This window comes from Diadema antillarum, unplaced genomic scaffold, assembly GCF_040938485.1.
Source record: "Diadema antillarum isolate AM-2024a unplaced genomic scaffold, OU_Dant_1.0 scf00000052, whole genome shotgun sequence".
In the NCBI taxonomy this organism is placed as follows: Eukaryota; Metazoa; Echinodermata; class Echinoidea; order Diadematoida; family Diadematidae; genus Diadema; species Diadema antillarum.
Window position 1 is genome coordinate 399,567 of NW_027270941.1, and position 12,284 is coordinate 411,850.

General features: G+C 37.0%; 1 long non-coding RNA gene across 1 annotated transcript; it reads right to left on the minus strand.

Moving 5' to 3' along the window:
- Positions 1–1,881: 1,881 nt before the first annotated feature.
- LOC139715602 (uncharacterized) lies at positions 1,882–11,031 on the minus strand. The gene is made up of 5 exons (XR_011709841.1): positions 10,967–11,031; positions 6,006–6,049; positions 3,900–4,007; positions 3,098–3,231; positions 1,882–2,057 (listed from the first exon to the last, which is right to left on the minus strand). It is a non-coding gene; the product is annotated as an uncharacterized lncRNA (long non-coding RNA).
- Between the last annotated feature and the right edge of the window lie 1,253 nt (positions 11,032–12,284).

Below are 12,284 nucleotides of genomic sequence, written 5' to 3' on the forward strand. Positions count from 1 at the left end.
TACTTTTTTTTCTTTGCTTTTTCCTTTTTGTACTTGGCATTGTAGTTTTAACTGCTTCAGATTCTTCAGTGTGCCTACTCATTTTAACTGCAGGTTTCATGTCATCCTCTAATACTTCATCATTCAATACATTGATTTGACAATCATCAACTTGTTTTGTAACTTTCCTCTTTCTTGTGATTCTTCTCTTTCTTGTCACAGGTGCTTCCATATCAGTAATATTTTGTGATCTTGACACCTTTTGATATGAACTTGGTTTTTTGATCCTTGGACACAGAGATTCTATGACATCGTAATGATTGCCATTTGTGTGTTGCAAGTAAATACCTCTTTGTGATGTAACAATTCCAAACTGAAGTTTGCTCGAACCAAACAATTTCCATTTTGAACCATTTTCTTCATATATATAAATATCAGTATCTAATAAATTTGATAAGGCCATTATTTCCAATTCTGTAGCCCATGTGCCATTGTTGAATACTCTTTCCTTTGCAATGTATTTTACAATATCTGTGTATCCCGATCTTAAAAGGCTTACATAATCTTCCTTGTTTTGTAAAATATGCTTAACTATTGCTTTTCGAACATCACGGTGTGAATCTTCCTTGCCACATATGACATATGATATAGCTCTGTAAAAGCAATTTCCATCACCAGTAATTCTGTAGATAGCCAATGGTTGTGACAGAATAGTAATATCACTGATTTCCACCACATCTTCTTGCATATCATTACTGCTACATTTGTCATTAACCTTCATACCTAATTTGCAACAAAACCTCTCTTTATCAGATTTATTCACAGGACTGTACCTAAGATTAATATTTTTTATTCTTCCCACTTGTTTCACCTCAGATACACCAATGTCAGCTTTTTCTGTCTGTGCACAGGTGTTTTCTAATGGAATTTGTGTCTGTTTCAGGTTTGATACCATTATTATTTGCTTTGATGTCATTTTTCTCACTCTAACACTGCATTTCTTTAATGTCACGTTTTTAGTAATTTCAGATAAAACATCATGACTTTCTTTCTTATTTTCTATGCTTGTATCTGAATTCACATGAAAAATAGGTAATTCCTCATCCAAAGTACTAGACTGAACAGTAGTTACACTTTCCACTGCGTCAAAATGATTGCCCCCAGTGAACAGAATATATATGCCTCTCTCAGTTGTTACTTTGTTGTAGTACCCAGGTTTCCTTGCAGACAGTATTTGCCAATTTTTTGTTCGATCATCATACACATATATATCACAATCCAACATATGTGCCATTGAACTAATATCAGTGTGACCAGCCCATGTTCCTAAATCCATCAATTTCTCTTGAAGAACAAAGTCCCTGACAGTCTCATATTTCACTGTGTCTATCACATTTTTAAATAAATCACCTGTTTCCAGTAAATGTGCCACATTGGATTTCCTGAGCATGGAATGATTTCCTTCACTGCCAGTAACGACATGAGCAATACTTCTGTAAAAGCAGTTGCCATCACCTGTAACTCTCTTGATATTTACAGGTTTCCTCATACACAAACTTTCATTTCTATCGTGCACTGATTCACTGGCAGCACCACTGTAACTGACATTCAATTTGTTACACAAACACTGCTTGTCTGCATATGTAATTGGAACAAATTTGAAATTTCGATCTCTTCTTTCTGTTGTCTTCTCAACTGAAACAAATTCAACTTCATTCGTATTTCCATAGTCATCACTGTTTACATATTCTCTGTTTTTCTTTGCTTCATTTTGAGTCTTACAGCCATCACTGTTAATTCCTTTAACGTGATCACAATGTTTTGAAATGTTGCTATTTTGATCATTTGTATTCCCACATGCAGTATTCACTAGGTTTGATCTCTTGAAGCTACTAGCTGTCAATGCAGTTTTCTTAGAATTCGATTCTAATGCCAGACCAGTTAGTTCAAACTGAGTAGTACGTAAATCACATGCCATTGATTTTGCCAAATTCAAACAGTGTACCTGTACACCTTGCCATGATGAAATGCTAAGCAATACACTGCATCCATCTTGCACCAAGAATCCATCATGACTTCTGGAATGAGAATCAAATACATAATAACCCTTGTCATGTCTAATGATTGCAAATGCACTCTCAGCAAAATTCATAAGACATGCATCATATCTGCACAGTTCTTGTTCTAATGCTTGGTTCAATGACAAAGCACCAAAATTTGACAAATTGTTTTGATTTCCATCCAACACACCATATTTTGATTCAGCATAGGTTATTTGAAAGTTTTCATCCAGAATATGAAGTTCCTTGGGTAATTCATCTATCATTACAAGCTCTTCATTCAATGGTGAATCCTTCTTTATGTAATAATACAACTCATTCCCGAGTGTCAGAATCTGATCAAGATCACAAGGTCTCATTTCCATTCCATTTTTAGTTTGAGTGTAGAGAACTGCCACAAGAGAATTACATGCACATTGTTTGCCAGCAGTATAACCAAATCGTTGATCACCTTGATTAAAATTTCCTTGTGCGATTGTTTTGGTCATAGAATATGATTGCCTTCCACCACATTCAGAATCTGAAAGAGAAACAGGCTCAAACACACGTTCTTCAGTCTCTAAATTATTTGCAGCTGGTTCATCATCTAATATAAGTACTGTCGATTCCTGAACATCATATGAATAATAGTGGTCAACAGTTTTTGCAGAATCATCATTCGTTACTATGCAATCAGATGGATTAGTAATTTTTTCACGATCAGGCAGGAATATTGATTCATCACAAACGTGAACACACATGTTTTGTGTACCTGAAACAGGTCTGTGACATGGAGAGTGAACATTTACATTTGTAAAAGAATTCATAGAGAACAATTCTTTCACTGATATTTGACTGTCACCTTCAACACCTTTTGTTTCACTGTAACATGGGTTTAGTTCATGCACATTGTGGATTCTGTCACATTTCACTTTGGACATATCATTCGAGCCTGTGTTATCTCTACTTGTGGAAATACTGTCCTCATAGTCAGATATTTCATTCTTACACAACTTTTCATTCTTTGCTGCATGTTCTCCTTCAGGAATGTCATGTTTCACCTTTTCATTATTACGCACCTGTGAGTCAGCATTTTTCACCGGTGGCACACTTTGTTTGTTGCGGATCTTCGTGAAACGACCTTTCTTTCTTGGTTGCCGTGCATTTCCACCTCCATAGAGCCTGTTTACATTCCAAACTTCTTTTTCAATGTCTGTGGAAAGGACAGAGACACATGTAGCCTGATCACCATTCAGCACGAAACATTCATTAGTCATATTCGGAGTGCTTTTAGCCACATCAGCCCAACTTCTCTGTGTTTTTGCATAGATTTGCTCAGAGTATTTTGCCATAACATGAGGTGACTGAACACACTTTGAATATACATTCAATACAGATTCAGTATATACCTGCAGACTATCATTTCGTCCTGTGTCCAAGTTTGCACTCATATTTCGCTTCACGAGTTCACCATGTTCTTCTTGCCTTGTTTCTACTTTTGATTTCTTGCCTTTGCTGGTCTTGGCTCTTCTCTGTTTTTCAAGATAGTAGGCTTTCATTGCTTTGCCAATGTAGGTCACACCAGGTTGGAGAATCACACCATTTACTGATCTCACCGAGCTCTTGTTACTGGTCTTGGTCTTAGGATTGTCAGTCATTGTTTGGGATGTTGTCAGTTTGGCCTTCTCAATCATTTTTGTCTTCCTTGATTTCACACTTGTCCAACCATCATCAACTGCAGTTTCTAATGGTTGAAATTGCCTCCTAGTGAGATTTGTAGTGAATGTCGGATCTGATTCATCTCTGTCACAATTTGCTCTTTCCCTCACACATACATTTGTCATTCCTAGAACACCACGTTTGTTCTTTCTTTTCACATACCTCTTTTTTAGCCTCTTCGTTGGTTTCTTTCTCTGGTTGCTCTTGCATGATGAAAGTGAAACATCAACATGAAAATCTTCATCACCAAGGTCTTCGAGAAGCTCGTATCTATTGAAATGACAGGGAATGCCAATTTTGTCAAAGATGCGATGGGCAATATTATTGCTTCCACATGCTGAACATATCCAAATCAACCTTGCATCACACATTCTAGCCTCATGAGAATTGGTTCCTGTACACATCACATGAAACTGCTTGCCACAATCCTCACATGGTACTCTACTTTCATTTTCATTGATCACATTGCAACATGCATCACATTCACTGACCTCTACATTTCTCATCAAGTCAAAACTATGGAGGATATCTAGGATATCACCAATAACAATCTTGAATTCACTTGCTTCCATTGTCAAATTACAGGGCTTTCGAATCTTTGAAAGTATATGGTACCTATTACTAAATAAATGTATATCAATCAACTGTTCAATCAACACAGTTATATTCCTTGAATCACTATGCTTTTATGAATCACACCTACTCCACTAGTACTGCGATTGATAACAGAATTGTCGGATTGAACAGCTTTGAAAGTTGCACTAATACAAGTGTACAGTACACGTACTATATTTCACTGCAATATAAATTCCAGCAGTAAGCTGCGACACTGATCCATATAATGTTTCTACCAACAGGTGGGGATATTTGTACAACGTTTGCTTCTTTCCAGCAACAGGTGGCACTCTTTGTCTGTCACGTGCTTCAATTCCTACTTTATGGAAAAGCTATGCCAATTTCCTTTTACCATATCTGCCAACAGAAATTTCAGCTTCAATTCTCTAACATTTAATTTGACCGATGCCTTTATCTCAAGATGCCTTTATCTCAAGATTATGTTCTTTGCAATAAAGGTTTCAATTTTACCAATTATGCTTTTGCCTTAACTGCACAATAATCAGTCTCCCTTATATGTTTTTCTCTTAGGGTAGGGCTTTTTGCAACAAAAATTTCAATTTCACCAATTATTCTTTGTTTTCACTGACAATTACAGAAACAGTAATGTTTCTGCTTTGAGATGACTCCTTTTGCAATAAAGGTATGTCTTTTACTAATTGTGCTTTTCTTTTCACAGCCCAATAATTATAAATAGCCCTTGAAGGTGCAATATGAATGTCTCTCCCTTTGTTTACTATGACCAGAATGTTTTTATCTGAAGATGGCACTCTTCAATTATTCTTTTATTGTATTAACAATTAACGAAAATTCAGGACTCAAAATACCAAGAAATATTTTCACATAAAATTTTTAGTATACTTCTCGCCTCACCTCATAAATCGTTTCTCACACTTTTAACAATTCCTTCAAAATATTAACTCCTAGCTATCAACTCTTGTCAACTGCAGTTGAATTATTTGCAGCAACTTTCAACGCAGAATATATCAAATATCAAATAAACCTTGGTGCAAATATTGTCTACACTAATTACGTTTATGACACTATAATGCTTTTGTCTTAAGACAGCACTCTTTAATAATCTTTCAGTGTATTCTGGACTCTTAAACACCTTTTCTGAAATTAACTGTTTCTATTTTCAATTTTTAAGCAAACTTCTCGCCTTCTCTACAATTCTCTTTCCACAGTTTTTAACTATCCTTTTAAAGAATGCACTCTTTCATTCAAACACTCCTTAAAACTGTTATTCTGTTTAATTTTTACTTTTTTCATCAACTCCCACTCTTCCTCTCTTTGATTTCACTCTTTTTCTCTTTGACTTTTTCTAACTCTTTCTGCCTCTGATTCTGAAACTTTCTCTCCTTCTGATACTGTCTTATTCTCACGCACTCAGAAGTTTTCTGTTCTCAGCTTTCTTCAAATTCAAGTTAAGGTATTTCAGGTAAAGTTCAAGTTAAGGTATCTCAGGTAAAGTTCAGGTATTTCAGGTATATTTCAGATATTTCAGGGATGAGTTCGTGAAATCCAGGATGAATTTCCAGATGTAATCTCAGTGAATATTCAGTGAATATTCAAGGATGAAGGTGAAATGGTATGAGATGAAATGTAGGATGAAGATGATTCAACAAATAACAAACACAAACACAAACATACTTTCAACAAGACCAACACAAATCTCCTTCCAAGGCAACCAGTACCTGCAGAAAGATAAGAAAAGAAAAATACAAACATTACAACAATACTTGTATAGGCTCTACAGTGAACTCTCTAAAATTAGCACTGATGTAACGAAGTTCATTATATTAACAAGGTAATTTTTTTGTGGTCCTAGATTGTAATTTCAACTTGTATTATTTTTGTAACCCTGATACAACAAGGTTTCATTATAACAAGCACATTTTCCTGGTCCTGTGAGGACCTTGTGTTAAGGAGAGACCACTAATAATGTAAGGTACACACATTCTGAAAATACATACTTGAGAGGAATATGAGGCACAACACCCAAATTTTTTATACAAATCTTTGTAAAATTATTTTACTGTTCCTGCAATCTAAACAATTCTTTTAACAAAGGAAAACCATCTTTTAAACTTAAAATCTTGCTTAAAAACACATTTCTCACTGTGCACACATATACAGGGAAACCCTATTGTTATAACACGGTCAGTATTAAACTCAGTGAAATTAGGTCAAAGTCAAGCTTGTGATGTGTAATTGTGGGACTGCATATTGGAAAATAAATTACTTTTCTTCAGTTACATTTCATGATTAAACAGGAATGATACTTCTGTATGACAAACAAGGTCCAGGCTAAGTAACGTTATATTTCTTCCCCTGCATGCCCCCTAAAAAAAAAAGGGTGAAATGAAAGGGGGACAGGAACCACCGCTATCTGCAATATAAAATACGCCCTCTGTGATCTACTGGTCGTGGTGTTAGCTACGCATTAAAATAATGGCGTCCGCATCTCGCCCAGAAGCGAATCACGGGAGTAATCCCCATCCGTAAGCCCCCTTAGTCAACGTCAACTCTTAACGTACAACTGTAGGTTCTTTGGAACTTAGCCTTCCTAGTAATTACATAGCAAATCATGATATGGCTCACACCTTGTCCATTCAGGAAACGCGGTCTTGTCTAACGTTAAAAACTTCGCAAATTCCTTCCTGATACTTCTGACATTTGACGCACGGTGTACGCACTACAACAGTTAGCTTCGTACACGTATATAGTGGGGTAGCTTAGTGAAATTATCGTGACACGGCGGACAAAAGCATGATTTTTTCACCAAAGGTACTTCATGATGTACCTTCTCAAAAAATAGGGTGCTCCAAAAAAATTGATGCTGGGAAGGAGGTCAGAGGTCAAAGGTCAATGACCTTTATTTGTGAAATGGGTTTTTTGGCTATTTCTCAGGTCAGGAATATCCAATCTGGATAAAACTAGGCAGGAAGAATATTGAGAACAAGTAAAATATTTTGATTGAATTTGGAGTGAATTTTCCAAAGGTCAAAGGTCAAAGGTCAATGACCTTTTTTTCTAAAAATCATGTTTTTGTTTATTTCTCCAGGTAGGAAGATTCAATTTTCACAAAATTTGATATGAACGTTATATAGAAGGTACCAAGAGTATAAAGCAGGGGTCAAATATAATTGTTGATTTGTACGTTGCCATGGTAACCCAAAACTAGGGTTTTTAGTTGAAGTTAGTTATAGGAGGCTATTTTTCAGTTTGGAAGAGATTCCATTTGAATAGGTACAACTGATCGACGGGATGTATAGAGGTTTGAAATACTTTTGATTAGTGTTAAGTGGTACGTTGCCATGCCAACTACATATATAGATTTTGGTTAAACTTAAAGGAGACTTTAGAACGTCCATGAATTTGAAGAGATTTCCATCAGGGTTGGTATGATTGATCAACAAAAAGTCGCCAGACAAAGATTTTTCACCTTCATAGCATGTGGGTTGAGTGAATGCAGCAACAATAGTAGAACACATCAGTGAGAGTTTTAAGGAAAATTGGACAATCCGTTCTAAAGTTATGAATTTTTGAAGTTTCTGCTCAGTCGAGGCTGGATGAGAAGACTACTGTACTTTGTAACGTCACATGTGTACAACGATATAAAGAATGAATAAAGAAAATTCAACATGTTTTCACTTACAAAAGGAGACTCGACTTCTCTTTCAGAAGGCAGGGGGAATAATATTACCCTTAACATACGTCAGTAGCAAGTCAAAGAAATGTGAACTTTACTCAAAAAGTATGGTTTTGTGAAATTCTCTTTTTATTTTCTTTACAATGTGCGCATGTGACATCATACACTGTGGTAGTCTTTTCATCCAGCCGCGACTGTGCAGACATTTTTAAAAATCATAACTTTTGAACGGATTGTACGATTTTTCCAAGTTTCTGTGATGTGTTCTACTAATATTGTTGTATTCACTCAATCCACGTGCGCATGAAGGTGGACTTGTCCTTGAAGGACAGCTTCTGAAAGAGCAGACTCTAAGTTTTAAAATGATGTATCACTCAATTCAAATGGATTACCCTAACCTATCTGAATAATAATACCGGTACTGGAAAGAAAGCACACACTCTGGATAAGTATGAACTGAGAAAAGAGGCTGCATTGTCTATTTTAGCGTTTAATCTTTACCAAGCTGTCTCATGTCACAATGTTTGTCTTTTCTTCCCCCCTCAAATTTTCATTTGAGTTTGTCATTATAAATTTTTGATGATAAGAACGATGCCACAAGGCATTGTTTCGTAAAAATGCTTCAACTGCTCCTTCAGGTCCAAAATCTACATCAATATATATAATTTTCCTGATCTCCTCAACATTTTTCCAAAAATAAAGCACACACCTTTTATGCATTGAGTCCTCCTTTTTGTGGACAATTAAAGGCAAAAACCCAGAATTAGTGCTTGAAAATAGTATTATTCTTAAGTGTGAGTTACGGATAGAAAGAACCTCTGTTAAAAAAAAATGAATCTGTATAAACATCAATGTTAAGTATTGTTAATAACACAAAATGTGAACAATATTTTTATAATAAAATGTTTCCAGACAAAACCGTCCGAAATTTACATTTTAATGAGAAAAATACTGATATCTCCTTATATGTTTGCTTTGATTGCAAAAACTGTATGGTAGGATGTCTTGTGATACAACAGGGGGGAATTTCATGAAGCAGTTTGGTCGGATATTTTTCAGACAAACTGTTACAAGCTACAGAAATCCTTGCATCTGATTGGCAGAGAGCAAATTTGTCTGACAACTCGTCGGACAAAATGCTTCATGAAATGCCCCCAGACCTACACATATTATGCATGAAATGTGATATCCTGAAAATTTCTTTCAAGTCACTCTCCCAAAAGTATACATATAGGACCTTTAAGTTTTTCTTGTGTTTGTTCCTGGCAGAGTACTAGTACACAAACTCTCCAATCCATGGTGACCTAACGGGAATTAAGGAAATTAAAGTGAATATACTGAAAACCAAAACTACGGATACCGATAACTTACTTCATTCTCTTCTCCCCACCCCATCCCACCCCTTCTTTTTGGTTTCTTGATATACAAGTAGATCTAGCTGACTTTGATAATTGTCATTATGTAACATCATCTTCAATTGACAAGGCCATAAAACTTAACAATCATATGCTGCTGGACCATTAGGGGTTAGTTGAACTATTGTTGTTTTTAATGTACCATACTTTTTCCTCCTATCAATCACATGTATTTTGGGTGGAATGTACATTGTACTTTGACATAAAGCGTCATAGAATCAACCACCTTTGGGGTCGGGAATTTTGTCATATTATAATGCTTATTGTGATTTAGATTCTGCTCTATGCCGATTCTGTTTTATTTTTATCAACTTTGTAAACTTCCCCATAGACTTTGTTCACAAGCCAACTACATCCCACCCCCTTTGGATAATGTGAACCAATTAAACATTGCTTTTACTTTTGAATAACATGTCTATACATAGCTATCAGACCAAAAATATTCAAACCGCTTTCAGTCTTTATGAGTGAAATTACAAATAAAATATATATTTAAAAATATTCAAATTGTCTAAATTCAACTTCATCTGTGAAAACAAACTTTTACCCTTTTTGAACATTTGAATAACCCCCATAAGAAATAAGAAATATATAGAGAGGGGAAGTGCGGACTATAAAAATTGCTTGCGTGAACCGGGTAATCCCTGCGCTAATATGGAATTCACACAATCTTGGAGGAAACGGGTTAAATTTGTTTGGAAATATGTAGGGCAATACCCAAAACCTTCAGTTCTCAATGGAATATGCAGCTCTTCTACTGGTAAACTAGTGGTACTGGGAGAAAAAATGAGCTGTGACATATGTCCTACACCTGGTTCAGTCATTGCCCAAGATTTGAAGTATCTGAGCCAGAGTCATACTTCACTCTTCGCCATTTCTCTACAGGAGGTAGACAGTACTAAAAAAATCCTTTACCAGAAATAATATCAAATCATTTAATGAAAAGGTGCTTAAGAAAACTGGACTGTTCCAACACACCTCCCTCAGGTCTCCAACACAGACTAAACCACCTGTTACTATAGGAAAACTAGTAAAAACGGTGTATTATTGTAAACATGCACATAATATGTCGTATTAAGGGTCTGAATTTCAAGACTAGCAACCATGTACATTGCATTGCATTGTACAGAAACCTGGCGAATGCCCTGTGTATAGTCTTTGAATTCAGACATTATTGTTATAGACAAATTAAGGGTATTTTCTCATTTTTTCTGTTGGCGGATTTCTTGGAGCACCCCCTAATTTTGATCCTCATATATATACAAATGTCTGAGGAAAAGATGACACTTTTGTCCGGCGTGTCACGATTATCAGTAGGTTGTCACTAAGCCACCCCACTATAGGGCCTGAGCTGTGGTGGATACGATGGGCTTGTCCCCAGACACTACTGAACACATAAGAGTGATAGTACTGATACACTCTAACGACGAACGTTTATAGCCACTAACACTAACAGCACCACGACGACACACATGAAATTTTGTTCTAAAAACCCAAACATCTGTGTTTAGGCATGCCGCCTGCGTTTACAGACTAATACCCACCTGGTACTCGAACTCCAAACTATTTAAACCGTCAGTCTCAAGCAAAGGTCTTCAGAAGTCGTATTTATGAGCCCGTCGCTGCGCTGCCACGCCAATGCAGTAGCTCACGTAATGATTGACAGACATACGCGTGGACGGAAATGGGTAAGGTACTAGCATACTACGTATAAGCGTACGAGCATAGTAGCGCACGCATGCGCTTCTATACTCTTTGGTACGTACACTCCACGCATGCAAGCACTGTGTGGATCATGGAGGGAGCACCGCGAGACCACTCTGTGCGCGTAGTCTGGCTTCCAGACCCTCTGCCCACACTATTTCGCTATCCATGATATTAACGCCCTCAACGTCGAAAACTAGTATAGTTTAAGTTGATTTTCTCGTTCGGCAATGGCGGCGACTTCGTCGCGGGGCGGCGACTTCGTCGCCGCGGAGTCCAGTTGGCAAAGGGTCTGGAAACCAGACTACTGTGCGCGAGACGCGTACCATGGAAGCACACGCCCGAGAATTCGGGGGTGTTTCAAGCTGTTCGTAAAGTCACCAACAACTTTCGACCGACTGGTGATCAGTTCTTGTGCTGAATTATTGAAATTCTGATAACTATAGCAATCCAGAACTGATCACCAGTCGCTCGTAAGTTTTTCGTAACTATACATACGAACAGCTTTATGAAACAAGTTACGCACACCTTTGTCTTCACATACTACATAGTAATATTCTCAAAGCTGCGGCGATGAATGGTAGGCCCTACATTTCCCCCTTTCATGGGTAGCCGTTGACCGAAAAATCGGTCTGCATAATTATTTCTTTCTGCAAATTTCTTTGCAGAAACGCATGAAAAACAGCCCCATCACCCCAATATTTTGCACATGTTTAGTTCATGTCACGTACATTATTTCACAAAATAGCAACTACTTGATCGGACACCATCTTGGGTATGTAAATTAGGGAGAAAGGTCACAATTTTCTCATCCTGTATCTTGGTGAATACATGTCCTATCTCTCCCATATTTCGCACACACAACCATTTTACGAGAATCATCACACAAAATAACTGCTTTTTGCTCAGATGCCATCTAGCCTGTGCAAAGTGGAGTCAAACGTACGCCATACGCCGTACGCCGTACCAGGTACTTCTTTCTGTGTCTTCATGACGCACCTGTTATCTCTATGGGAAGGAATTTTTCCAGATATGAAAATTGACATGATTGTCTTTATCGAGCACTAGCTCACTTACCCTTAGGTGAATTTCTCCCACATTTTGATATGTTGTAGCTGACACTTTGAGCACTAGTGTGAGCGTCCTTCGTTTTTCACA